Source organism: Zea mays, chromosome 4 (genome assembly GCF_902167145.1).
Source record: "Zea mays cultivar B73 chromosome 4, Zm-B73-REFERENCE-NAM-5.0, whole genome shotgun sequence".
NCBI lineage: Eukaryota > Viridiplantae > Streptophyta > Magnoliopsida > Poales > Poaceae > Zea > Zea mays.
The window spans coordinates 230,106,296-230,115,651 of NC_050099.1; positions in this window are offsets into that span (position 1 = coordinate 230,106,296).

The following is a 9,356-nucleotide window of genomic DNA, read 5'->3' on the forward strand; positions in this document are numbered from 1 at the left end:
ATTAGGCGTCTTGAGGGTACCCCTAATTATGGTCCCCGACAGCTACGCCAGTAATAGTTACAACATTTAATTCGACATTATCAAATATAAATTGTAACTTCTATTTAGTTTTGATTAACCTGCTACACTAACAGCTGTCAGTTAAATAAGCAAATTAAATAACATCAGCGACCCTAAGCGAGACAAATTTACGACGCGCGAAACAACACTACGGAGTGCAGAACGACGCGCGGACACGAGCGACATAGCACGCTGACAACACACGAAGCAATGCACACGACCAGCGCGAACGATGCGCGAACCAGCACGCCACCACGTGCGGAATAGCACGCGCGACAGGCGAGAAAGATTAAATAGAGGACGCGTTTATACTAAACAAATATTAAATAAATAAAAATATTTAAGATAATATTAGCCATGTTAATGTTTATTATCAAAGCTTAAGTTAAACACTACACATTTAATCTAATTGGAAAATTAATCTAATAAATATTAGTCGAGCAAACCTTAAGTTAATTATCTAAAATATGTGATCTACGAATCAACGTTATTAACATGAGTGTTTATAAGCGAAAACAATTTATTATCACGCGCAGACGCCGCGCGACACACGCGAACGACATGCGACAACATGCACGAACAAGACCGCGACACGCAACCACAAGCACATCACGTGGGAACAACACGCAGACAATGCAACGACGTGTGATAATCGCTAACAGATAACACGATTATACTAAACAACTATTATCTGAAAAGCTTTTAAGTTGGTATTATCGAGTTAATATTTATTCATAAAAGCGTGAGTTAAAAACTATAAACTAGTTTTAATTAGAAGGTCATATTATTTAATAAGTGTTGAATGAACAACTAATTAAACATTTAAAACTTGTGACATGATAAAATACGTTACTAATATGAAATTGGCGTTGCTACAGAGTTGACGCGACTGAAACAAATAGAAACAGGTTTATGGTGCATTATATATTGAATAGCTAACAATTCGTGGCTAATAAACAATTTTATTAAAGCGCGCGAATCGCGACTCGCTCGAACGACAACACGTGAACAACATGTGTGAACGTCGTGTGGATAGAACATGCGATACACGTAGAACAGAGCATGCGACACGCTCGGAACGGGCGGTGACATCGTACGCAAAAAGTACAGGCGGGTAGCGCGCGGACAACGCGCGACATGCGTGAGCGACGCGTGACGCAGCACGCAAACACGCGAGAATCACTAACTAAATGTTGTTTTATACTAAACACTAAATAGATATTAAATACAACATCTAAGTTGTTAAAATCACATTACCACATATTTACAATCGCAAAATTAAAATCATAAATTTGATCTGATTGAGTAGTTAATTTAATGACCGACAACCAAGTAGGAAATTAATTAGCATAGGGGGTGTTGGGGGCCTTCGTCCTCCGAAGGTCCTAAAAAACGTGATTTAACAAATACCTTCCAAGTGTGACATATGAACAGGTACCTTCGGACTCGGGCTAAAAGCATGTACGATGTAAGAAGCATGATCGTGACGAAGGTTGGAGTTGCTCCGAAGCTACGCGCAGGGGAGTTTCGGCTAAATGGCGGAAAGAGGAACCGACTTAAATGGGAAAAGGCTATCTAGTCCTAATAGAATTGTATATAAGTCAATAATAAATGTAAAGGGCATGAATGTAATTTCTCACAGGCTGCGTCCTGTGCCTATAAATAGATGAACAATACCCCCGTACTGTTCACGTTGACTTGTATTTGCTTTTGCGTCACGCTTGTACTTTTTGCCTTCTATCAAGTCGAGGTACATTTGTAATTCAATATTGTTTCTGTCTTTCCAAGATAATACAATGAATTAATAATGTTATGTGATTGTTTATCTTGCCTCTTATATTTCGTATACTTCTTCTTTTATTAACATATATCGCGATGATGAAGGTATGCCCTTCGTGACCTTCATCTGAAGATCATTATATCCTAAAGGAAATAATGCTTCGAAGGACGAAGAACATTAATATTTAACATCTTGTGTTGCCTTGTTCTTAACTCATAGCATTTGACAACAAGTCCCCAACATTGGCGCCCACCTTCGGTGAACTCTTTCGACCACCTTCGGCAAGCACTAACCTTTGTCATGCCACCGAAGAAAGCTTCGGCACCAGGAACCTCTGCACTGCAGCCGCTGGACCCAAACCAGGAAACTATTTCTCTTCGAGAGGCTCGAAGCCAGAAGAGGAAACCACCAGTCCAACACTCCAGGAGGAGGAGTTGGACCAAGAGATCAGGGACATGGAAATAATCCATCAGCAAGTACAAAGTAAGAAGGAGAAGATGGCGCGGCTGGCTGATCTTCAAAGGAAGATCGATGAAGCCACTGAGGAAGTGCGTCATCTTGCTCAAGGTGAACAGGATCGAAGACCCCAACACATGGAGCTTCATCAAGAAGGCTTGTTCAATGAAGATGGATGGTATGATGATTTTAATCATGATGCCTTTACTTTTGATGATGCTTCCCTTGGCAGCAGAACTGCAGGCTACCCCATGGCCCCCGTCATACAAGCCACCTCAGCTTCCCATGTATGATGGGCATTCAGATCCAAAGCAGTTTCTGATGAGCTACGAAGCAACTATATCTTTGTATGGAGGCAATACTTCAGTTATGGCGAAGTCCTTCGTCATGGCAGTCCAGAATGTAGCCCAAACATGGTATTCTTCTCTTCGGTCAGGGACTATCACGTCGTGGCAGAAGCTTAAGGACATGTTGGTTACCAGCTTCCAAGGCTTTCAAACGAAGCCAGTCACATCTCAGGCTCTGTTCCAATGCACGCAAGACCACGAAGAGTACCTTCAGGCATATGTACGAAGGTTCTTGCGATTGAGGGCACAAGCGCATACGGTGCCCAACGAGATTGTCATTGAGTCCATGATCAAGGGTCTTCGCCCAGGACCTACTGCCCAATATTTCGCTAGGAAGCCCCCACAAACTCTAGAGAAGCTACTTCAGAAGATGGATGAGTACATCCGGGCTGACAACGACTTCCGCCAAAGAAGGGAGGAAGCTTACAGATTCTCGGAAATGACCTGGGGCTTCGGAGGAAGAATCCACCCGAGGCACGTCAGGTCAATCCATAATTCCACTCAGAGGTCACAATACACCTCGCAATCTTTGGGACAACAGCAGAGCTCTTTCAGACCACCAACTCTAAGGGGCAGAGGCGCCAGGGGCTTCAGGGGGAGATTTGGGGATCAGCCTAGAAAGATCTACTGCTTATTCTGTGGTGAGGACAAGGGCCATACTACAAGGATGTGCCAAATCACCATTCAGAAGCAAAAGGAGATAGCAGAAGCTGAAGCTCGGCAGAACCAGCCGAAGCAGGTCTTGCACACCGCTTCGTGCCACTCTCCCTACATACCAGAGTATGTGGGCAATCATCCCACAGCTTCTGTGGCTTCGGCTAGTCACTCACTGGCTTCCTGGCCACAACTCCCACCCCCGCCACCACTACAGCCGACTTATTCTCGAGGCCAGCCAGAAGGGCGCCAGTACCCTCAGCAACAACGTGAAGTCAGGGAGAAATCCGAAGCTCGCACAATCAACAGTATTGTGCCAGAATCAAAGCACATTTATTGAGCGATATCCTACCCCTGAAGTACTTTTGTGTTCTATGTCATTTTTGTTTTTCAATAAGGAACAAACAATGCAGAGCTAGTTTTAATTTCTTGTAATAGTTTCACTTTTATCTGAATGAAATATATCTTCTTCAAATATTTACGAAGCTCAAAAATTGCTGAAGCTCAAAAGTCGTTCCTAAGGGAATGCGGAGCTAAAAATCGCAGTATAAGTTTCGCCGAAGCTACACAAAGTCGTTTCTAAGGAGCGCAGCGTAAGTTTGCCGAAGCTACAAAAAGTCGTTCCCAAGGGAGCGCAGTGTAAGTTTTCTGCTCAAAAGTCGTTCCTAAGGGAATGCAGAGCCAAATACCGCTGAAATATAAGGCGAAGCGCGAAAAGTCAACGCAAAAAATACCACCGAAATAGAAGGCGAAGAAGTTCAAAAGACGTTCCTAAGGGGATGCAGAACTTACACCGAAAAATAAGCGGTGAAGCCAAAAAATAAACAGCAAAGAGATTTTGATCGTTCCTAAGGGGACGCAGAAATTGTGTGTTTCAGCGTGGGTGTGTGGGTATGTGTCTTCGACATTAGCATCATTTTTTGCATCATATCATCATATCATCCTGCATAGCATCACATCATACATCATATTGCACTGATGACACGAATTGAATACGAAATCGACCTTCGGAGACTGCTTTATAAAAAACGAAAATGTGGTAAGGCACAAAGTTAGCTGAGAAATACAGCTTCGTCAGCTCTATTACGAAGCTGGAAGGTTTTTACGAAGCATGGATATTTTCACGAAGCACGGATTTTCTTCTTTGTGAAGCATGAAAAGAAGGGAAGGTATTTTTTGTCGAAGGCTCAAAAACGGTATGTATATAAAGTTTCATGCATCGCAAAGAACTGAATTACAAATAATTTACACATTAAATTCAAAAATATGTACATCGAATATTACAGTCTTCATACAGCGAAGCTACATTGATCGTCTGAAAATGTTTTTACAATATCAGTCCTATTTCAGAACCTTTTCCGCAATTTCATTCAACAATTTGTTAACAACTTCGTCAACAATAGATTCAGCTATATTGATGATTTCTATTGCTTTCTTCGTTTCTGGGTCGACCAGGGGGTCGAACGGCTCCGGTGGAGGAGATAATTCAGTTGCGATAGAAAAAAATAATTAGTTCGAAGTTACGAAAACAAACGATGAAGCTAAAGGCCACAAAACAATACCTATCTGTCTCTCGCGTTCTGCAGCTTCCTTAGCTTTTTGCGCTGCTTCTCGAGCGTCCTGAATATCTTTTTCACTTTTCTTCATTATTTCGTGAGCCATTTCTCGGCCGCCATTTTCCCAGATGTCAGTGTAGAATTTTCCGCCTATTAAACTTGCTTCGGCTGAGGGATCCTTTGTGTCATCCACGGAGAAGGCAGCTTCGGCCTGTGCCAGGGTTTTGACATGATCGCAACCTGCCTTCTCCAAGATGGCTGAAATTCCTCTTGCACCAGAGAACGCGTAGACATCCCCGCGATCACTTAAAATTTCTTCGAAAGCTTCAGCTTCTCCGCTTATCCATTCGATAACTGAAAGTTGCCTAGAGGGGGGGGGGTGAATAGGCAAGTTAAAACTTTTTCAACAAAAACTAGAAGCAAACTGGGTAAAACTGAATTGATCTTGAAATTCACCCAGTTAACTTTGGAAATGAGATGTTCTAAATGATCCACAGGGTTCAAAGTAGTAGATCTGAGAAGGGCACTTCTCAAAATCCACACACCAAAAAGATATAAACAAATCTTTCACGGAATGGTGAGAGAACGACGAACACAAGCAAGCACAATGAGCAAGAACACAAGAGACACAAGATTTATCCCGAGGTTCGGTCACACCACCAAGGTGCCCTACTTCCTCGTTGAGGCGCCCACAAAGAGCCGGGTCTCTTTCAACCCTAATCCTCCCTTTGCCGACCACAAAGGTCTAGCCTACACACTAATCTTTGCTCAAACGAGCGGGTAATACAAACTTTCTTGTGGTCTTCCACAAGATTTGGAGACTCACAAGAGACACCTAGTCGTCTAGGAGCTAGAAGCTCCAAGAGTAATGAATCCACAAAGAACTTGATGTAATACCAAAGCTCGAATCAAGAAGAGCAAGAAGGATTTAGAGATGAAGCACCAAAATCGCAGCTCTTCAATCTCACTCAAAGATTTCTCTCCAAAGATTTGAAATGGGAGAGGCAAGAGGTGTGTGAGAGAGAGTGGGAGGTGTTTCTCAGGTTAGAAATGGAGTTTTGTGCGTGCTCTTCTGTGGGGAAGAGTGTGGGAGGTGTATATAATGGTGCCCCAAAAGCTGGTGGCCGTTAGGGAAATCTGACTGAAATTCGGTTGAACCGGTTCCAAAACCGGTTGAACCGGATTCCACCAGTCGGTTTTCGGTTCACTGGCGGACTCAGCCGGAGACTGAACCGGACTCAAATTCGGTTGAACCGGTTTCAATTTCGGTTGAACCGGATTCAAAATTCGGTTGAACCAGTTTTCCAAAAATCTGCACACGACTTTTTCTGACAGGACTGACTGGCAGTGACAGAGGGGAACAGTGCAGAAACTGGTTGAACCGATTTTAGGTCCGGTTGAACCGGTTTTTGAACTGTTGCACAAATTTTGAGAAAACCGAAGTGAAACCATGGTAAAATGGAAGTTTTAGATCAAGGATTTTGAGCTTTAGTACCAACACCAACCTTCTTTTTGGATCCCCCTTGATAGTACGACGATTCCTATGCTCAAGTTAAATAAAATATAATTAAGTAAACTCCTTGAGTAATTGGTGTCTAAAGTGTGATTTCTCCATGGTGTTGCTTCATAAGGATCACAAACATCTTTGTCTCACCTTTTGAAGCAAACACAAATCGAGCCTGTGACTTGTGCCAGTTCACCATATATGAGTTCAAATCATGGCTTCAAGTCACCTTACTGATGCATCAACATGTTGTAACTCTTCATAGCTGATTAGTTCATCGACTTAGTGCAAGTACTCTCTTCTTCACCTTAGCCATGGTACCTCGGTCTACAAGCCGTCGCTTGGCCTTCTCCTTCGCTTAGTTCCTCGAAGCCCTTTCCTTGCTATCTTCACCCTATCAAGCCATTCTTGAGTCACATCCTATTGAGCATCCATTGAGAGAATCATTTCTTCAATATTGTGAACCTTGCTTGAATGTCATCTAGATATAACTGCTAAGATCAATCAAGCTCTAGTTTGATTCTCATATATTCATATATGGACTAATAGTAATATGGTCAAGCCAATTCACGATTCCTCATATCTTATTCACTTTGGCTTGACCAATCCTCTTAATCACTTCAACCTCTATTATGATCATATTTATGCATAGTGATTTCTCAGGACTTGTCCATATATTCAAACCAATATAGAGACCATATTATATCCATTTGCATTGTCTCACTGGTTATTTGACCTTGTGTTAAACCTTGTTCACTGATCATTATACACTATTCAAGTATGTTCATCATACTGAATTTCCTGTTCAACACTTAGCAAACTTGTTAGACCTTTAAATGTGTTGTTATCCAAATCACCAAAACTCACAAAACGGATGAATGCACTTTAAATCTCCCCCTTTTTGGTGATTGATGACAACACATTTAAAGCTTACATAAGATTTGATAAATAAGGTTTTGAATCCTATGATATAGTTTCCTCCCCCTAAATATGTGCATTTCAGAAAATACCAATTTTGTACTCAAATGCCAAAAGCACATATTTGGGTCAAAGAGTGAAGACAACATATATCATACTATTCATAGGGTGCTTTGTGTCATAAAATAAACGTGATGCTCATAACATAGAATGCACTAATCAACTTTCTACATCTTATGTTTTTCTTATGATTCCCCCTTTTGTTAATTATATATCCCCTTCTTAAAAGTCTTCTAACACTTAGTTACATAAGATTGAAGGTAAGCTTTAATGCAAAATTTCTCCCCCTTTGTCATAAATCTCCAAAAAGGATATGAAGAATATAAAGGGTAGAAATTATGAGTAAGCATGATGTGAACACACTATCATGAAGAGGGTCCTTAGATGGCACAAAGGTAATGGAGAAGTATCATAAGTGATGTACCTTCGCGTTTTACCTTTTCAAAGGGGTGTTCCACACTTGTGTTGTATTTAGAGTTCATTTTGCAATCTCCATCAAAATTTGCAGTGGAAGCGATTGTCTTTGCTTGAAGATCCTTTCTAATTTGAGACTACACACATAATAGACTTGAAAATGAAGTTAGTCTCAAAGATTCAAATTATAGACCATTCTCCCCCTAAATGTGTGCATACAAGTGATGAATACTTGTTTAGCTTATGCACTTGGACTTGTGAGGCCAGGGGATTAAGTTCTACAATTTGAACCTTGGTACAAATAAAGTATGAAAATATGAAATTGCACCAATTTAAGGAATTACTCATAATCAAACGGTATACTAATAGACATGATATGCAATATTTTAAGCCAAGATTCAAGTGCAACCTTATGATGTGACTTAAGATATTGCATATATATGCATACACTAACTTGTAAGAGCCTAGATACACAAATGTAATACAATAGTTCATGGAGTGACACACCTTTGTTCTATGCCATATGGTCTTCATTATAATCATGAATTTCTATCTTAGCTTTTGATAGGCTTGACATTTCAAAGAGAAACGTATCCTCTTTAAACGATCAAGAGAAACTCATTCTCTTCAAAGAACTACACAAATTCACTAAAAGAAAATGTTAGTCTTTAAGGACACAAGATATAGAATGAGCTCCCCCTAAATGTATGCATCAAGTACTCGAATTACTTGTAACATGCACTTGATTCAATTAAGATTCTTAGAGCAGTTCATCATATATCTTGGTCAAGGCATAATATATTTGAAACAATTGAATTTATGCTAGAGAACACATATCGTTCCCCAATAGAACTAATCCATGGGGTGACATGTGGTAAATATTTGATCATTTCCTTGGAACCACTCATCCTCATTTGATGTTCTCCAAGGTGTGAGACTACAAAACATGAACTTGAAATCATTAGCCTCACAATATATAGGCTAAACTCTTCCTCAATTTGTGCATGCAAGAGTACACAAAGTACACTTATGCACATTAACAATACGAGGTTAAAGGAGATGTTTGCACTATATCTTGGTTTAACATAACATGCTTTACATAGATGATGAAAATTAAACCAATTGAAAGTTTAAGAACTGAAAGTATATCAATTGAAATCCTGAAGGGTAAAGCATGCTAATATGAACCTCAAACCTCATAATGAAGGATATCATATAAATATGTCACTACATCTTCATTATTTGGTTGACAAAAAGTGTAACTCCCTTCTTGAATCACTATGATTTCTTTTCTCTTTATGATTTCATCCAACCAGGCGATCTTGAACTTCATTCATCTTGGCTTGGTTCAATCATACTTGATATGAGACCCATTGAAACTCAATGATTGAAACAACCAAGACTCTTATATCCGTAGATTTTGAATCCATCTTGAAAGCACTTGGAAGGACCTTATTGAGACACTTAGAAAAGAGAGCATTAGAAACACAAGGGAGGGTTTCACAAATGATGATCCTTATATACGGATGGCAAATGAATCATCATTATTGAAACCCAAAAGGATAGACTAAATTCCTTTAAATAAGTGCACACATATAGTTGATGTC